Consider the following 26,364-nt stretch of genomic DNA (forward strand, 5'->3'; position numbering starts at 1 on the left):
AGCATGAAATACTTGTTAGTGAGCCTCAGAATACATTAAAGAAGAAATCAGGTTTATAGAAATGTCTTGTTGAGTGCCTCTTTCTCTCTTTATTGGAATAGCTCATACTTTTACATGGAACTGGAAAACCCGCACGCATAATAAAATGCCATAGTTTGCAGAAACAAATGGGTATTGAGTAACTTATCTGAACAACAGATGAAGAAAATGTGTCTCCCCATTGATCCTTAAATAAAAAAATGAACGATTTCCCCCAAATGTTTATTTCTTCATACCTACAGTGTTAGTATGTTTATTTTTATTCAGAGTTGAAAAAAAAAGATGTATCTTTTCGTTTCACTGCTGCTCTTTATTTGTTTTGAATGCACACCTATTATGGGCCTGCTGTGTTCTGGTCACTAAACGTTCGTGAACGTGGTTCCCAGTGAGTCAGATGAAACTATGGGCTCACTAGCTCTGGACGGTGCACAGGACTTACGGGGGGTTTTGTTCTGTTTTCTGCCTCAGTCATTGTTAATAGTATGCCTGGATAGCAGTTTGTTATGTTTGTGCCGTTTGTTGAATGAATGACCAAACGCATGAATGAATGAATGAATGAATGAATGGATGAATGAATGAATGAGAGTTTTTATGCTTGTGCCATTTGTTGAATGAATGGGCGAATGAATGAATGAACAAACACACACACAGAGAATTCCCTGATATGCCTTTCTAGTTCCTACCCTCTGGAGCACCCAGTATATGGAAGGGGTGTTTCTTACCAAAGCAGGGGATGGTGGGGGTGCCCTCTGAATGCAGTGTCAGGGTGCCATACAAAGAAGTTGCTGTCAGGAATTTGCCTTTTGTCTTGTCTATCCTGTTGGTTTTCTTATTTTTAATGCTGTGCTTCGTTTTTATGCTGTGACTGTTATCCCTGTAATGCAAATTTCTGTTTTGTGAGGTACCTTTCTCTCACCCCTCAGGAGAAAGGAGGGCACTTCAGTGCCCTGTGTATACAGCAGGTGTAACAAAACCCATTCTTAGCTACAGAGGGATGTTTCTACTTGCATGATACCACTCTAAAAAGTGCTCCAGTTCTTATAAGGAAGGAGGGACTGTCAGGAATTAAAGCATAGAACGTGACAGTGAAAGTAGTGATGGTGGGGATTTAGAAATTGCACCCAATCGTTTTTTCTGAACCCAAGTTTGAATGGCATCTTAGAGTTGGCCCAAAAGCCAATTCCTTTTCCTTTGTTGTCTTCCCCCCCTTTTTCATAATCTTTAGATTTGTGCTGTCTTATATGGCCACGTGTGACTATTTAAACTTAAGTAGATGAAAATTAAATAAAAATGCTGTCAGTTCCTTGGTTGTACGAGCCACGTTTCAAGTTCTCAGCAGGCTTGTGTGACTGATGGATGCATCATTGGAAGTGAAGGTACCAAAGTTTTATCAGGCAGACGAGATACAGTTACTCAGACTTTTGCCTAGTAGGGATTCCAGGGAAAGGAGGGGAAAAACTCAAATCTGAAGGAGAGAAATTTCACACCAACTGACTAGCTCAGTTGACTAAAAATTAAGCACATCGAAAAAAAAAATTATTGCACGAAGGCTCGTCACCATGTCATTTTTGAATATTAGGGATAAGGGCAGTATTGTAAGCACTTTCCTGGATTCAAAAAAAAAAAAAAAACAAACAAAAAAAAGGATCTAGAATGAGAATGACATCAGATGTCTTAGAGCAACACTGGAAGTTGGAAAACAGACTGAGCTTTGAGGTCTGTGAACATAATTTTTACTCAGAATTGTGAAGTCATTCCTCTGACTGACTGGTTGTTAACTGAGGACAGAATAAAGTTATTTACGTATATTCAGGACATCAGTGAAATGTAGCTTTTCACATACAGCACTTCTCAGGAAGCCCCCACCAAAACGAGAGAGTAAATCAAGTAACAGGGAGATTTGGGATCCCAGAAACAGAAGGAATGCTCCAGTCATTGCTGTGTTTTTGGGGCTCGTGCTGACAAGTGTGAGGGGAGCAGAGACGGGAAAATTCACAAGGAAGGTCTGGTGTGTAATGTTTGCAGGGGAGGGGAGCAGTGGAAAGACGTGGAACTGACATGTGAGGGTTCGATCATGTGAAAAAGAGAAAGATTGTGGAGAGTGTGGGAAGAATCACCAACGAATACAAAGGAAACTAAGGCTTAAAATCAAAGGCAACTCATAACCGCAGGAAAACACAAAAGTTGTGTAAGAAAGCGATTGTGAGCGTAGCACACTGCCTGCTCAGCAGTGCCCATTCCGTTGTGAAGAAGTGTGTATAGATTTAACCCCAAACACCTCTACTATTGGGAAAATGGGGGAGTGATGGGAGGAGGTAAGCACAGCCTTGGTGGAAGGGACTTTAAAAGCCAGACTTTCTCTTCTCTGTGTGACGCAATCAAGGAAGGTCTGAAGTTCATAGGGAACCTTATAAGCAGATTCTTCAGCAATCGCAGAAATCAATACCAGGGAGCACTTCCAATAACGCACACAGTTCTAAGGTAGGAAAGTGGTTGCTTTCGGAAATAGAATTGGGGATAGATGGTGCTAAAGAGCTTGTAATTAAAAAGAGCAGTCCTTTGCCTCCGCTGTATTTCACTTTCTAAAAAAACTATGTAGATGTATTACTTTGAAAATAAAAATGGTAAAAAAAAAAAAAAAGAAAAAAAAAAATGGTTTGGAAGATGAAAGTATATAGGAGCTATACCTCCTGTAAAATGATGTTAGTAGGGTCCACCTTGGCAGGAGTGCTGTTTGGGCCAGATAATTCTTGGCTAAGGGTGGGGCTGTCCTGTGTGCTGTAAGCTGTTCAGCAGTATCCCGGCCTCCCTAGATGCCAGGACCACTCTTCCTCCTGTCCTGCCAACTAAAAAATGTCTCCAGACATTGCCCAGTGTCTCCTGGCGGGGGGTGACGGGGGGTATACAATCAGTCCCATTTGAGCACCACTGATTTAAAGGATGTGAAATCTGTGTTTGAATGCGCCGCCTCAAAATACTAAAATGCTGTTCGGTACGGAGAATGCAGCAAACCAAAGCCTCACTACACAGAACTTGAACCTCGTAGCAAATGAGCTGGTTCAGAATTGTCTGGCACTCGACTGTCCCCGTTACATGCCAGTACCTGTTTCAGCTCCTGGCTGTTAGCCCGGTTATTTCAGGGCTCGCTGAAAACAGAAGAGGACTCAGGAGGAAACTGCACCTTCCCTGTCTGTCATGCTCAGTGGCTTCTGAAAACACATTTCGGATTTTTTGCGTTGTTTTCATGACGCTACAACTCGAATTTCTCTGGAGTGGAATCGTTCACCGTTACAGCAACTTTGGAAAACTAGTGCACCCTTTGGGTATATTTCTGAGCTCTGTTGTCTGCGGGACAGATGGATACATACGATCCTCTTTCCCACCCTCCTCTGGCAATCCTTTTGCAAGTTCTTGGTTCAGTTCTCTGCGAGTGTTTTCCCTTAGACGTTTTACAAAGGGAAGTCAACAGGAAAATGGTTCCTCGGATTTTTTGATGCGGATGAAACGTCATAAATAATCTAATATTCTCATTTCACAGCTGAGGAACCTCTGGTCCCCAGAGAGTTTCTTCTAATTAATTAGGAGCAAAGTGAGGCCCGTAACTCTGTTCTCCTGCTTTTGTTTTTGTTTTTAACTTTTTCTATAATGCAGTGTATGTGCACAGCTGTGGAAGGAGGGAAGAATGGGCAGTAACATTTGGCTGAGTTTGTCAGCATTTGCACACAGTTAAGCGTTTTGGGCAGTGTCCGTGGGGATACGTGCCCTTGCAAGCTTAGAGAAAATGAAGACAAAGAGCCAGGAAACGTCGCGTCTTGTCTTTTCATGAGGTGCTTCTTTAGCCCAATTGCTGATGGGCCAGACTGGAGCGCTCTTGGGATTTGGGGCCAGGATGATACAGGCGCAGGTCAGAGAGAAAAGGCTCGGGTCTCCCGCTGCGGGGCGGTCTCTGAGCCAGCACCACCCTGCAGTTGTTCTTACTGGTCGGGCCTGGAGCTCCCCGTTGGCGGGTCCCTGCCTCCTGACTTCTGGTCCCCTCCCCTGAGATGGCCCCCCACACACAAGGTTTAGCAGATGGAATATTACTTGTTGGCCCAGCCAGCTAGCAGGCTCCTGCTGAGGTGGAACTACAGTGAGTGGTCCAGCATTTGGGAGAAGCCCCCTCTGGGAGTATGCCATCTGCAGGACTGCCTTGCCCAGGCGGCTGCTTCTTCCCCCTGCTGGGAGGGGCAGCCCCGTTCTATCCATTAACCACCCTTCTGGTACTCCGCTGTCAGCGTCCTCTTTCCCGAGCACCATGAGTGCGTCAGGACATTTTTACAAAGCTCGGTGCCGTCGTCTTGCCCCGATTCGTTGCCTCGAGCACCACTCAAGGTGCAGCCCCTTTCTTTTCCTCCTCACCTGACTTTATGGGCCAAGGTGAGCTTCGCCTCTTCCGGGAAGTCTCTCTAGATTTCTCCACACAATGCGTGTTCGTGCAGAGGATGCAGTGTAATCCCTTGTCATCTGCTGCCCTCCCTGTCATTCGCCTGTCAGCCGCAGTTATATGCTAATCCCTCCCTGATTTTTGAGAGACATTTGTTCCTACAAGCCAGGACACCCCACCATTGCGGACTCCCTGCTACCTCCCACACACATACCCCTTGCATGTCTCGTTGGCAAGCTCCTCTCTTTCAGGGTTGGATCCTGGTCTTGCAGTCTCAGACCAGTGGTTCTCAGCAGGGCAGTTGTGCCCTCCAGGGGACACATCTGGGGGTCAGTTTTCGTGGTTATAGCTGGGGCAGCGGTGGATTGCTACCTCATGGGTAGAGCCCAAGGGTGTCACACATCCTGCAGTGCCCAGGCAGCCCCCACCACAGAGAATGGTCTGATCCAAAACATCAGCAGTGCTGAGCTGCAGAAACCCTGCTTTCGATACTCTCGTCCCAGCCTGTAGCTTTTTCTTTTTTTCTTTTTTTTTTAATTGGGGAATATTGGGGAGCAGTGTGTTTTTCCAGGACCCGTTGGCTCCAAGTTGTTGTTTTTCAAGCTAGATGTGGAAGGTACAGCTGACCTCCAAGTCAAGTCATTGTTTTCAATCTAGTTGTGGAGAGCGCAGCTCACTGGCCCGTGTGGGAATCGAACTGGCGGCCTTGGTGGTATGAGCACCGCGTTCTAACCAACTGAACCAACCGGCCACCCAAGTCCATAACTTTAAAGATCGTGGTTAGAGAATGGCTCCCAGGCTTACCTGTGACCTCTTCCACTTGCTCATACTTGGGTATTTAATTACCTTGTTACCAGTCCACTTGGAGGTCTAAGGGGCTTCTCAAAGTTAACACATAAAAGAGTCTTGCTTTCTCTTCCCCCCAGCCTTCCTGCGTCCCAGGAAATGGTACCACCTACTAAGTTGTTTCCCAAGCTGGAACCTGGAGGTCGTCCTGCATTCTCTTTCCCCCCTCCCTGTCACATATCCATTCCACCTGGCAGTCCCCTTTCCATTGGCTGCAGAGTCCCCTGGGATCCAGTCCTGCCGTCACTCCCTTCTGCTGCCCAGCCCACTGGCCTGCCTCTCCCTCACCACGGTTATTCTCACCACAGGACATTTGCACTTGCTGTGTCTACAGCCTGGCCCTTCTCACCCATCCCCATGCAAATACTCCCACCTCAAAAAGCTCCGTCCCAGCCTCCAGTGTAAACTTGACCCCTGGTCACTTTCTGTTCCACTCCCCAGTCTGACTTTGAATCATTCTATCTCATGTTAAATGATCTCGTTTGGCAATCTACTTGCTGGTTTTAATGCTCCTGCTCTTCCATCACCAACTTCCCCCTTCTCACTGCCAGGGTGGGTCAGCTCCCCAAGGCCTGGGACCCTCTGTGTCCCTAACACCAGAGCAGCATTGAACGCCATTTCCATTTTTCCACAAGACTGAATGAGGCGTTGTCGTCAGTGAAAAATTAGCCGAGTTGCACCGAACCTGGAAATACCTGTGTTCTCAGTTAGTGTGCTTGAGGGTGGTGGGGAAGAACGCATCTGTCGTTCGAGCTGAGTACATTGTTCAGTTATGGAAGTGACAGGATCATCATGGGCTCTGAGACCGGGGAAGTTTTGAACGGGTTTGTGTGAACGATAGTCCTGTACGCTCTAAACAGAGACGCAAGCCTGAAATGCACCACCGGTCGTAGTTATCATCTCAGCTTTCTGACCCCCCGATCGCAGATATCTGCCTGCTTATGGAGCGGTCGAGAATGCGCTTCAGAATGTTTTCATGGACCCTGATGCCTCACTCTGGGTGTTTTTCATTACCAGGTAACGGAAGACAGAAAATAGGCCTAAACATAAGCCCCAGAAGGAAGAAGGAATTGGCTGACATTTGGCTCTGAGTAAGTGAAGTTGTAAAACGGATTTTGTGTTATGTCATGAATGTCCCTTTGCCCTCTCCATGTTTTCCGTGTTGAAAAATTAAATATTACTGTGCTGGCAGTATGTACTGGAAACAGGCATTTCTCAAGATTTCCTGTAAGAGGTGCCTTTGCTAGCAAAAAAAAATGCTTATGTGCATTAGTACTTCATAACAAGCCTTTTTTATTTAGCTTCTGGAAGTCAGAAATTTTAGGACAGGGGAAATGCGGATGATGGTTGAAGTGTGTTTGCTTTATTTGAGGTACTTGTTTTTCCTCAGAAGGCTGACTGATAAGCAACAGCGGTTTCTGACAGGTTCCCTTTGACTTGTATGTCCCTGTCGGAATGTGTTTGGAAAATTGACAGGCTGCTGTGTCACTACGTGTGACCCAGCGACAATTTTCTGTAAACACCTTGCCTGTCACCGTCCTGAGGCAGCGTGGTCTGTGACGTAGGCCCCTGAGGAGGTGTTTTCCTTCATCTGAACCCTGCAAGGACTGGTGTCGGGGTAGAAAGTCTAGACGTACCGAGAACGGGGCCTCCTGGGTCTGCAGCCGCCATATTGGCTGTTCTGTTTCATCCCATTGGCAATGAGGCCATGTCTTACCCGAATCAAAAGCATCCTTTTCAGACCACTTTGCATGAAAAAAAAGTCGGTTTCTGGGATGACCATTGTTTGAATCTCTTGTGCAGCGTTGTGGAATATACAAAGATATAGGAGATATGTCTTGGTTTGGGGGTGAGGCATTATGGGTGCACTACAGGCGGGTGGCTGGTGCACAGCTGGGCTGTGGATGACTGTCCCATGGATGGCGCAGATGTTCTCTGCTGTGGGAATTCCAAGGAAGGGTCTGTCAGCCGAGGAAGGCCGGACCCTCCTCGTGGAAGGGAGACTTGAGTTGGGGTCGGTGGTGGCTGGGATTTTGCTGTGCACTGAAGAAGTGTGCTGTAGATGGGTTCCTCAAAGGTGAGGAACCAGGAATAAGAAAGCATTTTTGGGGGGAGGGAGGGAAGAGTTGATAAACCCGTCTGGAATGGAGGGGAGTGAAGGGGGAACAGAAAGGACGTAAGGAAAAAGAGGGATTTTGAACTTGACCCTGCCTGCACAAGTGTCCACAGGAGGCTTTGATTCTGATTCTCTGCACATTAGAGCTGCCATCTGTGTCCACCTGGACACACCTGCAGGATTCACCCACCTCGGTAATGCAGGGGCAGCGTGTATATTGAAAGAGCATCAAAGGTGAATCTTCTACCAAACGGCCGCAGGTGCAGAAAGAATAGTAAATCATGACAAAACATTTGCCAACACTTACTATGTGCCACGTATTTTGGTAACAACTTTATTGCGCTTTAACTCACATAGCAACACGTTACCCATTTGACGTGTACAGTTCAGTGGTTTTCAGCAGATTCATTGAGTTGTGCAACCATCACCGCAGTCAATTTAAAAACATTCCATCACTCCCAAAAGAATCTGATCCCATTAGCAGTCATTTCCCATTCCTGGCCCTCCTGGCCCCCGACAACCACCATGTGACTTCCATTCTGGATGTTTCATGTAAATGGAATGCTACATTGTGTGTTCCTTTTGACCCGTTTCCTTTCCTCAGCATGTTTTCAAGGTCCCTCCATGTTGTAGCGCGTGGCACAGTGCTTCATTCCTTGGAATTGCCAAATACTTCCCACTGTGCGAAATAGACCGCATTGTATCAGTTCATGAATCAGACACTGTGAGTTTTTGAAGCCTTCTGTTTTGAAATCGTGTTAGACGCACAAAAAGTTGCAAAGATAGCACAGTGAGTTCCAGAGTAGCCACCTGCCTTCCTCGCCCCCGTGATTACATCTTACGTGAAGAGAGTGCGTTGTCCAAAGTAGGAACTTGACATTGGCCCTGTTGAGACAAACGCGACCTTATCTGCATCTGGCCGGTTTTTACGTGCGCTTGTGTGCGGGTGTGTGTATGCATGTGTGTACAGCTGTACGAAATGTTCTCCCACGTATAGATTCGTGCAACCACCGCCACCATCCAATGCAGAGCTGATCCTCACCATAAGGGAAGCTTCTGTGCTATTCCTTTATGGCCACCCTGGCCGCTCCTGCCAACCACTGAGCTCTCCGTCTCTCCAATGTTGTCATTTCAAGAAGACTGTGTCATAAATGGGGTCCTACAACTTGTGGCCTTTGGAGACTGCCTTTCTTCACTCAGCCTGTAGCCCTTGCGATCCATCCAAGTTGTGTGTATCAGCAGCTCCTGCCTTCCTCTTTTTTTTTTTTTTTTAATTTGTTTCAGGTTTTTTGTTGTTGTTTTTTTAAGTTTTACTGGGGACTATTGGGGTACAGTGTGTTTCTCCAGGGCCCATCAGCTCCAAGTCGTATTTCCCTCTAGTCGTGAAGGGCGCAGCTCAGCTCCAAGTCTAGTCACCGTTTTCCATCTTTAGTCGCAGCGGGCGCAGGCCACCATCCCATGCGGGAATTGAACCGGCAACCTCGTTGTTCGGAGCTTGCGCTCTAACCATCTGAGCCATCCGGCTGCCCCAGCCCGTGCCTTCTTCATACTGAATCATAGGCCATGTGGGGATGTCCAGTGTTCATTTACCCATTCCCTCGTGCAAGGGCGTTTGGGATCTCTCCAGTTTGGAGAGACACTGTGAGCACGTTTGCACAGCTTTGGTGTGTGTGAACCAGACACTGTTTTGTGACCCCTTAGATGGCCCGCTGAGGTTGGCACCATTGTTGCTTCCATTGTCCAGACAAGAGAACCATGGCACTGAGAGGCTGAGAGCCTCCCATGGCCGCTGGGGACCCCCGCCTGGCTGTTCCCTGTCCCTCTGCTGGCTGGAGCCACCAAGTTCAGAAGGTGCAGGGGCCAGGCTGGGCTTCTCCACCTTCAGAGCATGCTCAGGAGAGAAAGTTCTGGCCAGGCAAGTACCGAGAGTGAGACTTTCCATGTGGAAAACTGCTGTGTATGACGGAGTCAAGTTAGGGGACACCTTCCAGTTCCTTCTGCAGCTGGGACCTCAGAAAGCCCTTGCTGTTGTCAGCTGTCGGGGTGATTAAGTCAGAATCAAGGGCCCATTTGGGTGGGCATGTGCCCACCTTATTGCTGCAAAGAACCACCTGGAAGCCAGCTGTCCATCCACGCTGTCTGCAGGAACTGCCTTCAGAGGGGCCTGGATGTTTCCGTTGGCGGGTCAGCTCGCTGGGAGTGAGAGCACGAGCACGCTTTGTCCCGATCACGGTCACCATCAATGTGAGGACAGAAGGGGAGGAGAGAGGGCTGACTTGAAGTTCAACAGCTCTTGCTTCACCTCCTGCTCCATCACCTGCACCCTCTGCGACATGGGGAGTTGGTTAAAGCCTCTGAGCCTCGGTCTTCTCTTCTGTACAATAGGCAAGTTCATCCCTACCTCAGAGTGTTTTAGTGCAAGAAAATGGTACGGGCACGTTGTGGTGTCATCCCGTGTTCCCCTCTCCCTCCTAGTTCTTTTCTTGCAAGTGACTGAGGACCCTGAAATGCCCAATGTTTGCTTTTGGGCTGCGTCTGTTTGCCCAGTGGGTGTGGGTTTATGTGTGTGTGTTGTGTGTAACTTGTTCTCAGCTCTTGCCTTCTGCTTTCTTATGTGTCTCTGATTGCCTTTTTTTTTGGGGGGGGGAGAGGGTCTAAGTAACTGGGGTGGGTAGCCAATTCTCACTGATTCCTTTTTATTCATAAAATCCAAGAAGGGATTGATCGAGGTAGTTGTAGCCAGAAGGTGCCACGATGGTGAGAGAAGCAATGCTTGGGACCTGAAGAGTTCCCCGTTAGAATGAATTAGAACTGGACGTGGTGCTGAGGATGAAGCAGGGAACGGGTTAAAGACCAAACCACTGCGGGGTGGGGGGCGGCGGGTGGTCAGACTGAAGCTGGCGTCTCACATGGTCGGATCACCAGGCCTGGGGGGTAGAGTGCGGCATTGCTCATCTGTCTTATCCAAAGCGCTAAAGCCTCACAGGTGCCTGGGGAACCCCAGCTTGTTGATTTGAAGACGTGAATTCCATGTGGATAACTTGAATCCAACAGGCGCTTCTTGTGGCTTCCTGTGGAAAGCCCTCGATGAAGCACTGATGGATAACACAGTTCAGGTCTTTTTTGCCCCTCCCGCCTTCCAGTCTGCGGTTAAGATGTATTCGGTGTCCTTTCCTTTCTTCCGCTGCTTTGTGTGATACAGAAGTCACGCGTGGAGCCCCACAGACTCTCATTGCAGGTTGTCAGGAAAGCTGCTGAGTGATTCCCACAAGCTGGGAATTCCTTTCCTCTCGAACCCAAGCTGTCTCTTCCCAACCAATGCGTTGGTAGTCTAGTGGATTTGACTTATATGCACATAAATGAAGTTCTTGCTGCATTAAATTCAAGAATAAACGCTTGAACTTGGTGATAGATTCTGGTTGTAAGACGGGCATCAGGGGCCCTGAAAGTGATGGAAGAATCCTTTCATTGCTGACGCTTTTCACTGCTTCTGGCTCTTCTCCCCAATCAGAGTATATTGTTTTGCTTAATGTTCCCTGTTGGTTTTCTTTATAAACGTGGGTGATCCCCAAAATATCTCTCAATGTAGCACAGTAATTTTCAACGGGGGTGATTTTTCTCTCCAGGGGACACTTGGCAAAGTCTAGGGACATACTGGATTGTCACAGCTCAGGGGTGTGAGTGTGACAGGACAGCATCGAGAGGGTCGACAGGGGTGCTGCTAACTACCCTACCGTGCCCAGGACGGCCTCTCCCACCCCCTCGCACAGTGGAGAATTATCTCGCGCCAAATGTCAGTGGTGTTGAGCTCGGCTGGTCTGGGAGATGGCCAGAAACTTTGCGTGTATAGCAACACTGTCCTCTCTTTCCCAGTAGTTTAGCGACTGTCTGCATGGGCTACGAAGCGCCCGGCTGAGGAATTACACACACCCATGGAGTCCTTCTAAAGGGGCCCTAACACTCACCATTCACTGAAAATTCGGAATACGGCTACAGACCTCGATTTACTTTCCTAAATCATGTTTTTCTTTGCATGAAGAAGCACCTGTTTGACAACGTGGTCGTATGTGTAATTTATAGGCATGAATTCAGTTTTAACTTCATTCAACATATTAATTAAGTTGGTATTAAATTAAATGAATTATTTTATGATTTAACTGTTAAATCATTACTTAATAAAATTTAATTTATTTGAATTATTCTTGAATTATTCATTTAATTAATTTAAATGAATTCATACATTTGTATTAAATTAAATTCCTATTAAAAAGGAAAGTGTTTGTGTAATTTTTTTTTACGGTCAGGAGCAATTCCAAATTTTATTACTTAGAATAATTACGGAATTCTCCAAATTTCCCACCTTTACAAGACGACCATAGGCACAATTATTAGGTTGGTGCAAAACTTATTGCGGTTTTTGCAATTATTTTTAACCTTGTAAACCGCAGTTACTTTTGCACCAACCCAATAGCAAATGTTTAGCAGAACCCACGACATGAAAATAGTCCCCCAAGAAAAGAGTATCATTGAAAAATCGTGCGTGTACTTAATACCTATTGAAGTCAGATTTATAAAAGATTCTTTTTTGTGATTAAAATATGCATAACATACAATTGACCGTCTTAACTATTTGTAAGTGTACAGTTCAGTGTCTCTAAGTGCATTTACCCTGTTAGGTAGCCATCACCACTGTTAGGTCTGCAACTTTTTCACCTTCCCAAACTGAAACTCTGTCCCCATTAAACAATGACTCCCTCCCCTCTGCTGCTGGCACCGGCCATTCCACTTTCTATCTCTGTGAATTTGACTCCTGTATAAATGGACTCATATCGTGTGTGTCCTGGGCCTGGTGTATTTCACTCGGTATAATGTCTTCAGGGTCCATCCATGTTGTAGCAGGTATCAGAATCTCCTTCCTTTTTAAGGCTAAGTGATAGTCCACTGTGTGTGTACGGACCACATTTTGTGCATTCACTCGTCCATCGATGGGTCATGGCGTGGTTTACAAAGATATCTTTTAAAGGCGGGCCCGTTATGTCTGCCTTGTGACTGACTGCTGTGTGTTTGTAGCAAATGGTCCCAGTTGGTGTGTGGTGAACACATGTTGTACCCGCACGGCTAACTCGACAGCATTCAGCGTAGATCCCCTCTCGTGCTGTTAACACAGTGTTGTTCTTTTCCAAGCTGATGCGTTCCCACCGGCAGAGGTGGCCGAGATGGCTCCCTGTGCCAGCCCACTTCCTGCCACCTCCCGCTCCTTAGCTTATGGCCACACCTCTGTGACGGGCACGTGTCATCGTGCCCCCTGCCTGTCTTGGCGTTTGCCTTCCTCTTTCCACCTCCAGGGACTTGATTTGTCTGCAAAAGTATAAACTTTGGCTCTGTGTGTACAAACGTTTGAGACATTTTGCAATCAGCGTGGTGAAGTCTTACCTTTACGGGGAAGGATTCTTGATGACTCTGAAAGGAGAGTCTGTGACTTGCGCATGTCATCCGCGAAAGTCCGTGCTGTATCCTGGGGTCTGACTTCATCCTGTCATGTGATGCTTAATCCTGAAGCAACTACTGATGACCTCTCAACGCTCACGAGTTTATAACTTTACGCCGAACCATTGAAAATGGATTTCTTTGGCCTTTTGGTGCAAAGTGGGGCAACAGAATTGATACGGATTTCTCACCTCATTGGTTCAGCAGATAGGGAGCGCCTTCTGAGGGCTGCGTGGCGTAGGGTTGCTTTGATTTTTGGTTGGGGATGGAAAATGTAGGGAGCAGGTGTGGAACCTTGAGTGAGCTCATTGAAACAGCTAAAAACCCGTTAGGAAGTCTTTATTATTTATGGCAATTTACCTTGCTTCACAAAGTGCTCTTTCCAGTCCTTCCAAACTCACATCTACTGTTTTATTTATTTCAAACTAACTTAGCAAAGCTTCCTGTGTTGGGCAACTCCCACAGCAGGCGGACTTCCTCGCTTGTACCCTGGGATGCATGAATCTGGACTTTACATTACTGAATATTGGGTGCTTTCGTTACAGACCTTCATCTTGGGAGCACATTTGACAACATGTTAATATTTTTTGCATCCACTTTAAAGACATTTTTTGTGTGTGACCACACAGCGTTCGGTTTACAAAATATATATTCCTCCAAAACACCACCTTTTAGCTGCAGAATGTCATGTGTTTCGCTGAGTGCTTTTAACGGTGTTTACTTATGTAGAATATTGTTGTTTTGCACTCTGTAACCATTTGTCTTTGTCAGTGGATGTAGGTAGAATATTAATCTCGTATGAAATTCAGATAAGCAAGGAGCAGATGGATTTATTGCTCTTGAAACTGCAGCTGTGGAGAGTCGCTGAACTCTGAATAAAGGAATTCTGGACTGTAGCTAGCAAGGGTTGGAGTGCCTTGATTTGCGCCAAAATGACCTCACGCTGTCTGGGGTGTATTTCTTTGCCATGTGTCTTCTCTGCTGTGTGTCTGATGCTTTCAGACTCTAGGTTGTGCTCCGTTGGGGAGCGGGATGGCTGCTAAGGTGCCCGTTTCACCCGGCAGCCCGGACCGGGGCAGAGCTACTCCAGACCCCTAGGAGGCTTTGGGGTGGGGACTTCCCAGTGGCAAAAGCAAGCTCTTAGGCCCAGTTAGTCTATGGGGGTTGAGGAGAGTTGGCACCCCAGGCCCTGTGCCAGGCAGGCAGTCAGGCAGGTGTGCAGGAGAGGCCTAGCAGAGAGGGCACCCTCCCAGGAGGGTCTTACTACTGTGTTTCCCGAAAATAAGAGCTAGCCGGACCATCAGCTCTAATGCGTCTTTTAGAGCAAAAATTAATATAAGACCCAGTCTTGTTTTACTATAAGACCCAGACTTATATATATTTTATATATTATAATATTATATAATGTAATATAATACCGGGTCTTATATTAATTTTTGCTCCAAAAGACGCATTAGAGCTGATGGTCCGGCTAGGTCTTATTTTCGGGGAAACACGGTACATGCGGAATGTGCTGGGCCATGAAAACGGTAGCAAAATCAGTGCACTGGAGAGTCACCTTTTGACTTTAGCTGATGGTCAGCATGCACAACACCACAGGTCTGCCTGATGCATGGACCCAGAAGGTCTGTTTGGTGGTTTGCCTCCCAGAACGTTGGTTGGGACAGGCTTCGTGACAGAAAGGGCCTGGGGTGAACGTGTGGGTCCTCACTGCCCTCATGTGTCCCAGAGTCACCAGCAAGATAGCAAGATGCAGTGCTTGTCTCCGCCCACTGTCATGAGGTTGTAACTTAGTATTATCTGTGCATTTGTAATTCGTACCCCGTGCTCGGAGGGCCTTAGCAGCATTAGCAAAAGCCTCTTCTTTAAACAGCTTTACTAAGATACACAGCACACATACCATCCAATGCACCCGTTCCAAGTGTACGATTTGATGGTGGTTAGTGTACTCACAGAGTATACATACAAGGTGTGATTAATAAATTCACAGCGGTGAATGCTGCTCCCGAGTGCCAGCTAACAGAAAGGCAGGGATCTTCAATACCAGAAGCGGCACGTTGAACCTTAGTAACAGTGTGTGACAAGTTTCAACTTGTTTGGGGCCGTCAGTGGGGTATGAGCTACAGTTGAGAGAGGGTGTGTTTTAAAGTGTGCCGTAAATCATCCTCCATCATGACAACACTCTGTGTCACACATCACTTCTGGTATATGGCAATTTCTGTCAAATAAAAACATTACAGTGTGTCCTCATCCACCTTATTCACCGGATCTGGCTCCGTGCAACTTCCGACTCTTCCCTAAAGTCAGAATGATTTAGGACACCGAGGCAGCCACGACAGCACAACTAAAGACACTCACAAAAGAGGACTTCCAGAACTGCTTCAGAAAGTGGCAAGAATGATGGGATAACTGTGTTCAAAGAGAGGGGGGGTATTTTCAGGGGGACTAATGGCAGTGTGTCTTTCACTATAATTTTCCATAACATTCACTATATTTTTTTTTAATCACACCTTGTACAACCATCACCAAAATCCACCTTTAGGGTATTTTCGATAATTGCCCTTAGCAATCACTCCCCATGTCTTCCTCTGTTCCCCCCCAGCCCCGGGACCTTCACCAGTTTGCTTTCGGTCTCTATGGATTTGCCTATTCTGGGTATTTCCTATAAATGGAATCTTACAATATGTGACCTTTTGTGACTTATTTCGTTCACTTAGCATCATGTCTTCAGGATCCATCCATGTTGTAGCATGTACCAAGTTCTTCATTCCTGTTTATAGCCAAATAATGCTACTGCACTGTGTGGACAGACCCCATCCTCAGTTGATGGACGCTTGGGTTGTGTCCACTGTTTGAGTGTTGTGCGTAGTGCTGCTATAAATATCCCAGTACAAGTTTTCGTGTGGATGTATGCAAAGTAAAATCACAATAACCCAGCAAGGTGCTGGTCATAAACACAATAACGGAACATTTTTTAAGATGAAAATATACTTTTTTTATAAGTTGAGTATTTTAAGATAAAGGTACTCTTAAATGTGTTTTAGTCTTTTCGCCCCTGCCCCCGCCCCACAAAGTGTAGCGTAACAGGGCTGATTTCATGTTTAGAAGGTAACGTGCCTTTCACTGGGTTGGGGTGAACCCAGTGAAAGGTGTTCTAGCCGGGAGTCAGGCCAGGTCTGTGTGTCTCCGTCGGGGGCCAATTCCAGGACTGTTAAAGGGGGTGCAGTGTCCAGGCACAGGTTTGTGGTTGGACCCGCACAAGTGCAGGAGTAGAAACCTGGCGCCAGACCCATCGGAAAAGATTGGGGTTCCGTGGTGAAGTGGAGCAAGTCGTTTACACAGGTCCACGTCCCGGCTTCGATGAATGCCTCAAGAAGCTGCCAACCATTTCCTTCCCCCCCAAATCCACAGTCTTAGGCCAATGTAAATATTTCACAGGTTCAGACTGCTTTCATTTATTGCTTGTACATTTAGAGTAAATGCCTTCTCCTCTGACTTCCTGGTTTTGTTTTTAAATACAGTTCTTAAGATTACGAGCTTGTCCAAGATCGAGGGGTCAGTTCATAGAAATTCCAGTTCTTTAAATCTTTGAACAGCGCCATGTTTTTTTGAAAAAACGAGTTCTTCTTTTCCGAAGCCCAGATCCTCACATCTGCCTACTGTTCATGTGGATTTGCCCTCTTTTCCTGAGGTCTTTGGGCAGCACGCGTGGGTGTTAGAACAGTAAGGAACTTCTCGGATGGCTCTATGAACTCCCCATAGAACTTTCTAGAAAGATGCAGCTATTTTATCTGTGCTCTGCAGTGGAGTAGCCATGAGCCACATTTGGCTCTTGCATTTGAAATGTGGCTGGTGTGCCTGAGTAACCGAGTCTTAGATTTAATTTAATATTAAATAGCCACATGTGGCCAGTGCCTCCCGCTATTGGACAGAGCAGATGGATCGAGAGCCTTATTTGAGGGATGAGCCCAGTGAGGGTCACAGTAGTGGTGTAAAACACGACAGGTTTGTGGACGAGCCAGACTCACCTGGGCCTTTGTTCTGGTGGATACCTAGAAACCAGTGTGGTACCTTACCCTGTAGGACAGTGGTTCTCTAAGCAGATGCACCCCGACCTGCCTGGGTATCTGGCAATGTGTGGAGGCATTTTGGGTTGTCACATCTGGGAGTGGGGGTGCTGTTGTCATCTGGCAGATAGAGACCTCTATCTCAGGATGCAGGAGCTGCTCAACATCCTACAATGCCCAGGACACCCCCCTCTCAAAGAATGCTTCAGCCCAAATATTCCCAGTGCCGTGGTGGAGAGACCCTGCTGTATCCTGATGAGGCTGGCCTGGTCTTCAGTACGAGGCAGCTGCAGACCCAACTCATAAATGAAGACGTCGGGCTTGCCCATGGGGTGAAGCCTCTGGCAGGCGTGCAGCCCAGTGGTCCCAACCCTAGGAGAACCAGCCATGCATCCGCCTTCCGTGTGGCTTGTGCATTAAATGCAAGAGTAGGAAGTAGGTGTTTGTGGTGAGATCAAACATGTGACACAGCAGTGGTCTTACTGTGAGAAAAGCGAAAAACTCCGTGCTTTTGCACTGTTTTTCCTCTCACATTAAATTTAGGGAAATCTGACCCTCGACTATGCACGGCCCTGGTCACCAATGTGATGGTACATGGCTCTGGTGCCCCAGTGTGAACTTCCAGGTTTGTTTACTTCCCCCCCCCCCCCACCCCGAGGTATTTAGCAAGCATTTGGAAAGGTCCTCTTTTGCAAACCAGTCTTGGTGACATCTGGCAAAAACAGAAACAATTCATTGGATAATATAGCAAAGGAACTCTACCTTCTTATAAGTGCCCCCCCAAAATTCTTAAGAACTCTGACCAGTAAAGCTGTCCCCCAACACACCAGTTGGAGGTGGTCCCCCCACTTTCCAGCCCCCTGGTCCCTCCAAACCAAAGCACTTCTGTTGGAGGTGGCCCTGATACTGAGAAACATGAGTTGCCAGCGTCGTAATTAGCAACATGCACACGTCTTGAAATCCAACTGTGCCGAGCTGAAGCAGGCAGAACGGAACCCGAGAGATGGTGGCGTGAACTAAAGCTCTGTCGCTGGTGCGAGGTGCAAAGAGACATTGCAGGAAAACAAGTGGAGTCCTGTGCTCGAGCACAGATGGGTGGCCTGTGGCCGGATGCAGGGGTGGCTTTGGCAGGGAGACCGCGCCTGGCATAATGGAATTGAATCGGCCGTTTCTTTTAGGGAGACTGCCGGCCGTGGCTGCATCTATCATGGGGACACTCAGACAGTGTACCAAACACCTAATATTGATAATAATGAAAAATGTGATGGTTCTGTTCCACGAACCTCGTTTTCACCCTGTTGGCAAAAACCGTGGATTTAAGTAGGACAGATGTGTCTGCAACTTTGTAACATAGTTATCCAAGAAGTTAAATTGAAATTAGTCCCCCAAGTAAGCTCCCTGGCAAACCCGAGGCCCCTGGGAGATTTTGGATCTTATTTAATGTCAAATCCTTGAAGCCAAAGACCAGAAGGCATTATGCTATGGGGCCAGGCCTTTGTTGTCCATGTTGTTTTACCCGCTAAATATTTGTGGATGTGTGTATTGCCCTGTGTGCCAACCATGGAAGGTGAAACCAACAAGAAGAGGGAAGGAGGTGTCAGATAAATTCCTTTTCAGCAGAGTATTCAGGCATCTTGTTAGAACAGAATCCGTCTCGACAACATGATGCAAGGAGCTGTAACAGATCTGAAATATACGACATATGTGTCCACCTTCACGACACTGGGAAGCCCTCGCACAGGTGTCATCACAAGCTGATGTTAAACTGGGTGTGATGGGAGCGTTCGGCCACCCGACTGGGGTCAGACACGCACAGCTTCTAGGATTTTGGTTTTGTCTTTTTTAGGGACTGGCTGTCACATTTCTTGCATCAGTGCTTACTGATAGAATTGGAAATTGGAACCAGAATAATTAGATTGGCTCTCCAGATGCCATATGTGAGCTGAGAAGGGATGCAAAAGCATGCCCGTTTGTTCTTGCAAGGCCAAGGACGGAAGAATGGGGAAGTGAATTGCTAAGGCACTGTTGTCCTTTTCCCTTTTGGGGATTCCGGACCCATCGGGTTAGATGTCAGGATCCCTGGGTTCCACTCCTGGGGGAAATTCTGAGTTTTCACCCATCCCCATTGGAGACAGCTGCATATGACTTATGTATGAGAGAAGCAGTGAGTGGTTCGACATGGGCGCTGTTTTGCAGCTGTGCATGCTCCCGTCCCATCAGCCTTTTCATTTCCACACGTCACTCTCCTCTCTTCCTCCCCCCACCCCCACCCCCTGCCCGGAAGACAGCAGAGATGGAGCATCAACCATTTTTGTCGCACTGGATTTTGAGTGTTGGAGAGAAATTCGAGGAACACAAATAGAGACGGAAACCACTGAGGGAATCTGTATGTGGGTTCCTGAAAATATCAGGAGCCATACTAGTTCTGGCTGCGATGTAAATTAAAATCATATCTACGTTCCAACCACTGTCATCATTAGTGTTATTACGGCTTTTATTACTGTTGGGAAAATGGTAAGTCTGTCCATCTTGAGTCTCTGGACACTGCAGCATGGATAAATTAAAATGTAAAGCCCCCTTGCGTGTGAGCCTGACGTTACAATAACTCAGAAACAATTTCTTCGTTACCTTCCTCAGAGGCCGTCCGAGTGAAGGGGCTAATCTTGCATGCTTGCACGTTTCCCGCCCTGTTCTCATGGCCTCTTGGATGGTGGCTGGTTGGTGCTACCATGTCTTGTCTGCCAGGAAAGGAAGCAGAGTTCACACTTTGCCCCAGAACATTCCAGGGATTGGGCTCACCAGAATGGAGCTTTCCAGGACTGGCTCTCACTGCAGGAGGATTTTGCCCCCCAGACAACCCTGGGTGGTGTCTAAAGATACCTTCGGTTTTCCCTACTGGGGAGGTGCCACTGCCATCTGTGGGTGGGGACCAGGACGCCCCCACCGCAGAGAATGGCCCACCGCCCCCGCCGAACGTCAGTAGCGTCGAGGCTGAGGAACCCTGCTCTCGGGTACTTTTCACTTGCTCAGTGCTTCAGGAAGGGTTGTCTGCCAAAAGATGGTCTCCTCGGAGACGGCCAAACCCCTGTACTGGCCAGATGTGCAGGTGTCTGAATTCTGAAAGGAAGTTGGAAATGTGACGGTCAAATCAAAGGAAACGCATTGCACACAGAACAAATTAGGGACCCCTGAGAGCTGGGGAGGCCGACAGCCCAGCCTGCCCAGTCCTGACTGTGGTTCTCATTTCGATCCCTCCCAGGTTTCTCCCGAAGGATGCTGAGTCAGGGCTGCCCGCTCTGATTTCATTTCTTTCCAGGGCAATTTAGGTGAAGCGAGAACAGAGTGTTCCCCAAGGGCGGATTATGAGAATCAGGCCCGGCCTTTGCTAAATAAATGTATCAAGAAACGTCAACATCTTTACAAGAATGTGGTTAACCAGTTCCCGGAGTATTGTCGGGGCTGGAGGCCGTGTACCCAATCACTGTGGCTTCAGCTGCACAGTTCCAATGTTTCAAGCTTCCCAGGACAGTCACGTCCTGAATTAATGTTTCAGAACTGCAAGTTAATGTTTAAAAAGTGTTTTCATAGTAGCTTTAGTTGTGATCGCCGATGTCATGGTGATAGGTTGGCCTCGGCCCATGTTCCGTTAATTAGGTCTATTAGCAGAAGGCTTCTTTGCCAGCGGTCTCCCCTTATAGGAGAATTCAGCGTGCTTCTCCACGGAAGGCACTTAGCACACTGCCTGGCCCTCAGCACACGTTAGCATCCGTCATCATTTTCTAATGGGAAAGGAATCCTTGACTAGCACGGCCGGCTGGCTGCCTGTTCTTTCTTCAGACGCGATGCTCTATGTCTCGTTCTTCTGCTTTCCCTCGTCCCAGCTGATTTAAGCTGTCTTACTGTTGATGTATTTGAATGTTTTAACAATAACTCCGTGTTAGTTTGAAAGGTGCGTGTTCCTTCGAGGATGATTTGCTGACTGCCGACTTTGCTGGTTGTTGCCGTGTAAGTGGTAGGGATGGTGTCTGCAGGCAGAAGGACGGGGTGCAGACCGCCAGCCACCCATCAGATAGAGAGGGCCTGAAGAGGACGCAAAGCCCCGCCCCTTCTGCCGGGATGGGAGGACCCTTCCTGAACTTCCTCCCGCAGAGCGATGCTGGAAATGTGGGGTGCCCCTGCCTCCTGGAGGTCAGAGAGGTGACGTGAGCCAGTGCGTAAGTGGTGAAGGACAGGCTCCCGGAGGGAGGCATCCTCGGCTAAGAGTGACCTCCTAGGACAAATCTGGGAAATGGGTCCTTTGGTGCAGCTGGGACCAGGGGAAAATGCCCAGGAGTCAGGGCCGGTGTGGAGCTGGGCTGGGAATCAACCAGCTCATTTATTAATGAGTAGAACCAAGTTGCTTGGTCCCCTGAAGACCAGCTTTGATTTTATTTTAGTCCTCTAAACTGTTTTGAGTAAGAACGTAAGACTTGAGTTTTCACGAGACAGATGCATTCCTTTGTCGCTCATGGTCTGGAACACCTTTGAATTTCCTTGTCTGTGAAGGTCTTTTTTTTTCTTGTTGCCAGCTCCCGTGCCTGTCTTCCGTTTCTGCCTGGCACTGAATAATCCTCAGCCTCCCGGCTTTCGTTGTTCCCGACTGCTCTGTATCCTCACCCTGCCTTCACTGATTTCCACGTATCCACTCCCCGCCAGAGTAGTTGACCTTTTGCCCAGCGCTTGCTGATGGCGCTTTAGAGAAGCAGCGTCACATCAGGATTCCGGTGGTGTCGCAGTGGCTTTTCATACGGGAGACTTTTCGTACGATCACAACCCACCTCAGTCGTGATCGTTAGAGAAATCGTCACTCGTGGGTCATTATTTCTAGAGCAGGTCAAAGAGACAGTCAAGGAATTAGGACAACTTTCATGTCCAGTCGCATATTCATTTCTTTTTCATTTTTTTTTTAAATTGTGGTATAATACACATAATATTTTAACTATTTGTAAATGTACAGTTCAGTGGTATTAAGTACATTTCACAGTGTTGTATAACCACCCATCTATACGAAAACTTGTTCGTTTTCCGTTCCCCCCCAAAGAAAAAGACTTTGACTCTGTTAAACAGTAACTCACCCTTCCACCATCTCTCTCCCCCCACGGCTTGTGACCTCTCTTCTAATTTCTGTTTCCCTTCTTCTGTGTCTGGCTCATTTCCCTAGGCACAAGGCTTATAAGGGCTGTAATATTGTAGCGTATACCAAAGCCTCACGCCTTGTTGACGGCTGCATACCGTTCCACATCCTTTCAGGATAGTGGTGAGTGCACGATTGGGGTGAGGAAAGCAGTAGTGCTCACTGTCTGGGCATTTTACCTGTTGTTCCGCGTGTGGGCGCTGATGCTTTGTCTGTTTGATGCTGTGGGAAGGTAGTTGCTTCCGTCTTGCTGAGTCAGATCAAGTGAAGGCACAGATTCATTCACTCACCCTTTCATCCATGCAGCCAATGTGGACTGAGCTTGTACTGCGAGTCGGACACTACGGTGGGTGCTGGATGTAAACTCACGGGCTGGTCCAGGACCGGCCTCCCTGTCTGCGTATTTCAGGGCGTACTGAGCTGGGTTACCGTCCTCTTCCTGGATTGTATACTTTGTTTTTGTCTTTTCTTCTCAAGGAATTGTTACACTTTTTAATTTCAGATAAAGACGTTTCATATTTGTTTCTGTGTATCTTACCCAGTGTCTTTTAAAGCCCACGTTTCCTGGTTTCCCTTTTACGTGACAACAGCCACAGCCATGAAAAAAGACCAGTTCAAGAGTAATTGATTCCTCACCAGCATCTGTAACTGTTTTCAGGTTCTCTGATAATTACATTGCAATCGGCGTGATCCTCTGTGTGAGGGAAAAATTAACGTGTGTGTCGGTGGTGGGAGGTGGGTGGGCATCTTTCTGGTTTCTGGGGGTCAGTGGCCACCCCATCCTGGTGTTTACAGATCACTGGAAAACTAGGGCCCATCTGGCATGAAGGTGGTGACGCATTAAGCTGGGACTTTTCTGTTCCGTGCTGTACAGAAATTGGGCCTATTTTCACACTTTAAATGGTGACTAGGAAACACGATGGCAGATGAAGCAAGACTCAACGGCTGACGATATGAGAACAAATTCCTCTCTTCCCGTCTCGGTGTATCCCGAGTCCCGCTCACTAAGTCGAAGCCCAAACCGCCCCTCGGAAGTCTGGATCTCTCCATGGGGAAAGAAGGGGACACTCATGGTGTGGCTTGGGTTCCTGCCCCGCAGAAAACCCTCTCGCACGCCATGGAGTGCATTCAGACATATTCTGCCTGTAACATGTCTTGTTTAAAGGAAGCGTGGACGGAAGGGGTATTGGGAAATAATGCTCCCCTGTTGGAAATAGCACCCAGATTGAAGTGCATTTAGCATATTGGAGCCTCCTGGTCCCCCAGTGTCACCCTCCTTCACCTGCCTCAGAGATCTAGCAGGCTGAGGTCCCAGGCCTTGTGTATGTGGGAACCCCAGAAAGACTTGCCTGTGTGTCTGGTCGACAGGTCAAGGGTGGGTCCTAGTCTCCTCGGCTTAGAGGTCTCCCCTGCCTTCCCCCCACCCCGTGCCCTCTCTGCTTTCCTTCCCTGCCAGCACCCATTTCCCACCTGTACCCTGGCCAAATCCAATGTGTCCTGTCTCTGCCTTACCCCTCCCTTCCCCAAGGCCCTGTGCTGCCCTGCACCCATGTCCCTCGCTACTCCCCTGCCTCCCCTCTCTCATCTTAACCCCCATCTTTGTTCCGCCTTCTGCCACGGCCACACCTCACCTGGCGCTCGGCTCCCCTGACCACCCCGCCCACCCTGAGAGGCACACGGATGATGTGCGGAGTCCCTTCCCTACTTGGTGCATATACGACGACCACTGGTGCCCAGTTCTTCGAGGAAATGCATTTCTTAGAGTACAGGGCACCTCTTATGTAGAAGGTGCCCTTACTGTGCCTCATACATAAGAGGCCCGAAAGCACCCAGGTGAATTAAAATTACGTTTGCAAGTGGGGCGTTCGCCCGTCGTGGACGTGTTTGAGATTGCCCAGAAATCACCTGACACAGGTTTTTTATATCAGTGCATGATATTGTCATAACCTTCCGGGTTCTAGGTTATCTGTATTTTCGAAGGAATAGAGTTGTGTGGGAACAACTTGTAACTGGAGAATAACGCATTCCAGTTGTCAGGGATGCTGAGGGTGATAGAAGGGCAGTAATTTGATAGCATGGGTGTTGACAGCTCTTGGTCTCAGGGAAATTTCTCCATGAAAATGTTTGTCCTGGTTTGCACTCTTGGTCAGATTTGTGCACATTGATCCCTAGCCATCTCTGCCGTGCTTTCCAGGAAAGGGGAGAGAAGCATTTTGGAAACTAACTTCTTAGGAATGCGGGGGAAATAGATTTTAGTCTCAAAGGACCCTTGCATTATCCTCGGTGAGATAAGAGCTTCAAGCATAATGATTTTTTTAAGAGCCAAATATTTTGAGGATAGGGTGCTGATCAATTAACTTGTTGTTTTAGCCTTTTCATGACCGCTCATCCTGATTTAGGACAGAGCAGTCTTTCCCCAAATCACTATGTCGTACCCGGCTGGTTTCCTTTAGTTTCCTGTCGTGAATGATGGCCGTAGTTCAGTGTCCTGTAAAGCTTCTCCCATCACTTTACGCAGCAACCTGAGGACTTCAGACTTGCGTTTCAGCCTCACCACGGTGTCAGCTCCAGAATGGAAGTGTCACGGTTCCAAAGGTTCCCAAGCAAAGTGACAGTCAAATCCAAGACGTTCGTGATTTTAGGATGTATGCACGTCAAAAGGAAACGGAACAGACCGTAGACGGTGGAGTCTCTCACTTCTGAGGTGTTGTCCCCTCTCACCTTTGTATTTGCACAGCCGTGGTTTTTCTGTTGATGAGCATATAGAAACGATTGCTTGCAGTGAGAATCGCTGGTGCAGCCTCGTGAATGGCGAGGGGCTTTGGGGTCTCCTGCTGGGGACACGTATGCGGATGGCACAGCCATTCCCCGACTCAGTGAGGGACCGCTGCCCTCCACCTGTCACATACTCAGCGGTTCTTCTCCCGATCGGACACTGTCAAAATACATGGCTTGCTCAAGGCCACATAGAGCTGGGAAGTGGTCCAGGAACTCAAATCTGGAAGGTTTGCTCGCCAATGATAAGGTCAAATCAGCGTGTTACGTGTGGATCCCATTTGGTGGCAGCGTGCTGACTGACCGCCCTGCTGATAAGACGGAACTTAGGGTTTCGTGTTTGGAATGTAAACACCTTTTGGCCCAAATGTTAATCTTGTTTCACTTTTTCCATTTAGAGAGCTCCTATAATAAATAATTCCCTTAATAGACTCACTGATTGCCTCGCTCCCCAGAACGGCGGCGTGTGACGTGTCCTCTTCAGGTGTCTTGCTGGCTTTTAGGAAAAGGGAAGATGAAGATGAAAGGGACTCTTTAACCATGACTTGAGTCCCTGGGGCATTAGAAGAACTGAAGGCCCTCAGTGCAAACGGCTGATAAGTTGAGGCTCAGTCTCTTTTTTTTATAAATTGAGGTTCATTAAACGTATCAGGTTGGTGTGAACGTAATTGCGGTTTCTGCAATTATGTTTAACCTTTAAAGTCGCAGTTACTTTTGCAGCACCCTAACCCTTGTGTCTGTGTCCTGAACGGGTGGGTCAGCAGCACGCGTGGACAGCAATGCCCGACGTTTCAGAGCTGACAATAGGCAGTAATGTCATTCACGTCTGAATGGCTGACATACCCCTGAGCGCCGTACCGTGCTCTGTTTGAAATGACAGGCCATGCAATCATGCAATCAGTCCTGACGTTTTAGCTTAGTTTGTTTCATCTTTTAGTCGTTTACATCAAGCCACGCTCCTAACCTCAAGGAGAGCTGAAAATCAAATACAGAGAGAGCCTGTACGCATGGTCTAGACGTTGTGACATTTCACTGTTTGCCTGGGCAAAACGAAATGACTGTGCACATAAAACCAGAAGGATACTGTGTAGCTACTACGTCAGTAGCCTACAGCTGCTGCTTTGGCTAACCTGGGAGAATATCGCCAGCAACTGTGTGGCTTCATCAGTGAACAAGAGATGTGACATTGTTACGCCTGATGTGACACCTTTCAGGTCGCTTATGACTAGCAGGGAGGATGACAGGTGATTATCAGTAGTTGTTATACAAGCCAAGCCTCTAAATCCGACTATGCATAGGAAACAAGGGGTGGGCACAGTCAGCCATTCCCCTGGCCTGGAATTTCTCAGTGGGGACAGTTTGCCCCTCGGGACATCTGGCAATGTCTGGAGACATTTTTTTTGTCACCACTTGGGGTGAGGAAGCTATTAGCACGTAG

General features: G+C 47.7%; 1 protein-coding gene across 6 annotated transcripts in view; it reads left to right on the top strand.

Moving 5' to 3' along the window:
- Positions 1 to 26,364, top strand: part of TBL1X (transducin beta like 1 X-linked) — a 180,226-nt gene that overhangs the window by 67,735 nt on the left and 86,127 nt on the right. For 5 of the 6 annotated variants that reach the window (XM_074324200.2, XM_074324201.2, XM_074324198.2 and 2 more), the window contains one exon: positions 6,326 to 6,399. The exons of the other annotated variant lie outside the window; for it this stretch is intronic. The gene's annotated coding sequence lies outside the window, so the exon portion shown is untranslated. The remainder of the gene's footprint in view (positions 1 to 6,325; positions 6,400 to 26,364) is intronic. 6 annotated transcript variants of the gene reach the window in all.

The sequence above is a fragment of the Rhinolophus sinicus genome, chromosome 18 (assembly GCF_057876585.1).
Source record: "Rhinolophus sinicus isolate RSI-liver-muscle chromosome 18, RSI-T2T, whole genome shotgun sequence".
In the NCBI taxonomy this organism is placed as follows: domain Eukaryota; kingdom Metazoa; phylum Chordata; class Mammalia; order Chiroptera; family Rhinolophidae; genus Rhinolophus; species Rhinolophus sinicus.